The following is a 4,188-nucleotide window of genomic DNA, read 5'->3' on the forward strand; positions in this document are numbered from 1 at the left end:
AAAAAAAAAGAGTCGGGTAGCCACGCTCCGTTTAGGCCCAAAATTTTTCGAAAACGCATTTTTCGAAAAAATTTCTGGCTATCCTATTTTTAGGTGTTTCTGAGTGTTTTGAGACAGGTGCCATTATAGGAAGTTTTTTTTGACCCGTTTCCAGTTTTTGGGTCCGGGCAGTCAAAAAAAAAAAATTGGTCAAAAAAATTTCGTGCCCATCCTGTCAGTTTGAGCTAAGAAGAGTTTTGAGACACTCGCCATTATAGTGATTTTTCGCAAAAAAAAAAAGCAGCGCAAAAAAAAAGCGCAAAAAAAAAGAGCGAAAAAAAAATTCCAGAGTGTGCTTTTCCCTTGTTTACGTGCCGCGCCGTGATTTTGTTAGTGTTCTAGGCTCGCGTCTCTAGCACAGTCTAGCCTAGGACCAGCACAGTACCGTCGTTGAGCGTTTATTCAACTTTGCATCTCTGAATTGATTATTGCTGACCCTTTTTGCTACCATACTATAAGTCTTCCCAGCTCCACATACATCTACGTCGTGTGTTCGACTCTCCCTGGTAATCGCTCTATCCAAGCTTTGAGAGTTTTTGACTACAACGGTTGCCGATCACCGCCTGCTGCTGGGTAAGAACTGGTAAGAATTTGAGATTTGCTTGACGGATTTGTGACACCCACCACCACCACTTGTTCGTAGTCTGTAGGATCATATTCTTGTGTGTTTCTATTGCTGCTAATCATGCCAGGATCACAAGCCGACGAGATTGACTGGGAGAATTTATCGAACAAGGAGCTTCATGATAAGTTTCAGCAAATGATGACTGAACAGGTGCAAGATGTGCTGAACAATTTTGAAGAGGCCATGGAGAAGATCACTGGCTTTGAGAAGACGTTCGAAACAAAGCTCGATAACAAGTTTAATGAATTGCTCGCGCGTCTTCCACCACCACCACCCGCTGCAGCTAACGCACCTCTCCAACAACAACAACAACAACGACTACCTCCACGTCGCGAAGCAGACCTCCGCCGAGCAAGCCGTGTTCCTCTTGCGTTTGGCCAAACTGTTGGTGCTGCTGTTGATACTTCTGTGGCTCCTGCTGCTGATGCGGAGGAGGATGATTATGTGGGAGACTATGAGGATGAGGTTGATCAAAATCAACACCACGTGCAGCCACCTGTACCACCACCAGCAGGTCGACCTCAGGTATATATTCGTAATGGTAGGCCTGCACCACCACCTCAGGTACGAGATGATGTCCATATTCCTAAACTGAAATTGAATATTCCACCATTTGAGGGTAGATATGTTCCTGATATATATCTTACTTGGGAGTTAGAAACTGAACAACGATTTACATGTTTACAATATCCTGAGGAGAGACGAGTTGCTGCTGCTGTTTGTGCTTTCACTAGTTTTGCATGTGTATGGTGGTCTGAACATTGTAGATTATATCCTATTCCAACTACTTGGGCTGCTTTGAAAACTGCTATGCGTACGCGTTGGGTTCCACCATATTATCAACGTGAATTGCTTCAAAAATTGCAGTGTTTAAGACAAGGGAAAAATTCTGTAGAAGAATATTATCAGGAATTACAAACTGGCATGATTAGATGTGGTATTGTTGAGGAGAATGAAGCTATGCTTGCACGTTTTCTGGGTGGATTAAATAGAGAGATTCAGACCATTCTAGACTATAAGGAGTATACTTGATGAGGACATCAATACAATTGTTACACCCACAGCCCCTGCTGCTATACATACTGGACCAATTACTAGAGCTCGTGCACGCCAACTAAATTACCAGGTACTTTCGTTTCTTGGTAATGATTCTAATGTTCATGAGAATATGATGCTGCCTAAATTGGATACATTTGTTTTGCTTACAAATGAAGGGCCTAGCTTGGAGAAGGATGAACATTGGAGCAAGAACAAGCATGGAGATGATGGCATGCGCAAGGGGAGCAAGAACGGAGTTACAAGTGATGATTTCAGGACTTTGAAGCCACCATAATGGGTGCATGAAGCCTTGGACGAAATATACAAGATGCCACTTCATAAATTTCGTCCCGAGGCTATTTTAGGTGCTACGTCACCTTATTATTGGGCCAGGCCCATGTAATATCGAAATACATAAGTATAGGCTATTTTTAGAGTCCGTATGTGTGGGGAAACAAGAGATAGGGTTGATTTCGGACCCCTCCACCAAGGGCCACGAAATTCCCCCCTCTTCCTCCATATATACAGCCCTTAGGGCATCGTTTAGACTTTGGGTTTTGTTTAGATTAAAAGTTCGCCATAGCTGCAACTTCGCGTACTTCGTTTGTGTTCAACGACCAGACAAAGGCGTCACAGAACCCCACCTTGATCAATAAAGCTTTCATCTTATATTCGCAATATCCAGATTACAATCTTAGTTTCTTGCTTGTTCTTCGTTTGCTCGCAGGAAACAGACCCTCGTGGTCAGGTTGATCGTGCTCCGGCATGGTCAATAACCTCTCGGAGTTGGTTTAGCGATTGCTAAGGCGCGACGTCCTCGCACGTTCGTAGTCGGATCGTCAAAGTCGACTTCCACCAAAGCGAAATCCACCATCTCATCGAAAGACGGGACACCTCCGCCTCTATCAAGTGGTATCAGATTTCCAGGTTGCTCGGTGAGATTTTACAGTTTTTCGTAGTTTAGATCGAGTCTGTTCTTCATACCTATAGTCCACGAAAAAGCCACAAAAAAAATTAGGGTTAGTTCATCATATCCGAACCAATCTGAGCCTTTGCATAATCTTTTTAGGGTTTTGCTTTGTTGAATTTGCGGTTGCATCGTCGTGTCTAGTTGCTGGTCTTAGAGTCTAGTCTTTTAGAGTTTCGAGTTCTGGTCATAAGTTGTCACGCCGCCGCCGCACCATCATCATCGCCCCTGCCATCTACCACCACCGCACCGAATCCGTATCCATATACCACCACCAATCCGTGTCCATATACCACCACCGATCCATATCCATATACTACCACCGCTACCACCACCGCTGCCATATACCATCACCATATATCCACCACCAATCCGAGTTCTTTGCTTATTAGGTTTGTTTTCGGGATCCCTCTAGATTCCGATTCGTGTTTCCTTGCCGGCGTAGGTTTCGGAAAAAAAAAAGAGTCGGGTAGCCACGCTCCGTTTAGGCCCAAAAATTTTCGAAAACGCATTTTTCGAAAAATTTTCTGGCTATCCTATTTTTAGGTGTTTCTGAGTGTTTTGAGACAGGTGCCATTATAGGAAGTTTTTTTTGACCCGTTTCCAGTTTTTGGGTCCGGGCAGTCAAAAAAAAAAATTTTGGTCGAAAAAAATTTCGTGCCCATCCTGTCAGTTTGAGCTAGGAAGAGTTTTGAGACACTCGCCATTATAGTGATTTTTCGCAAAAAAAAAAAAGCAGCGCAAAAAAAAAGAGCGCAAAAAAAAAAGAGCGATTTTTTTTTTCAGAGTGTGCTTTTCCCTTGTTTACGTGCCGCGCCGTGATTTTGTTAGTGTTCTAGGCTCGCGTCTCTAGCACAGTCTAGCCTAGGACCAGCACAGTACCGTCGTTGAGCGTTTATTCAACTTTGCATCTCTGAATTGATTATTGCTGACCCTTTTTGCTACCATATTATAAGCCTTCCCAGCTCCACATACATCTACGTCGTGCGTTTGACTCTCCCTGGTAATCGCTCTATCCAAGCTTTGAGAGTTTTTGACTACAACGGTTGCCGATCACCGCCTGCTGCTGGGTAAGAACTGGTAAGAATTTGAGATTTGCTTGACGGATTTGTGACACCCACCACCACCACTTGTTCGTAGTCTGTAGGATCATATTCTTGTGTGTTTCTATTGCTGCTAGCCATGCCAGGATCACAAGCCGACGAGATTGACTGGGAGAATTTATCGAACAAGGAGCTTCATGATAAGTTTCAGCAAATGATGACTGAACAGGTGCAAGATGTGCTGAACAATTTTGAAGAGGCCATGGAGAAGATCACTGGCTTTGAGAAGACGTTCGAAACAAAGCTCGATAACAAGTTTAATGAATTGCTCGCGCGTCTTCCACCACCACCACCCGCTGCAGCTAACGCACCTCTCCAACAACAACAACAACAACGACTACCTCCACGTCGCGAAGCAGACCTCCGCCGAGCAAGCCGTGTTCCTCTTGCGTTTGGCCAAACTGTTGGTGCTGCTG

Source organism: Triticum dicoccoides, chromosome 6A (assembly GCF_002162155.2).
Source record: "Triticum dicoccoides isolate Atlit2015 ecotype Zavitan chromosome 6A, WEW_v2.0, whole genome shotgun sequence".
NCBI lineage: Eukaryota > Viridiplantae > Streptophyta > Magnoliopsida > Poales > Poaceae > Triticum > Triticum dicoccoides.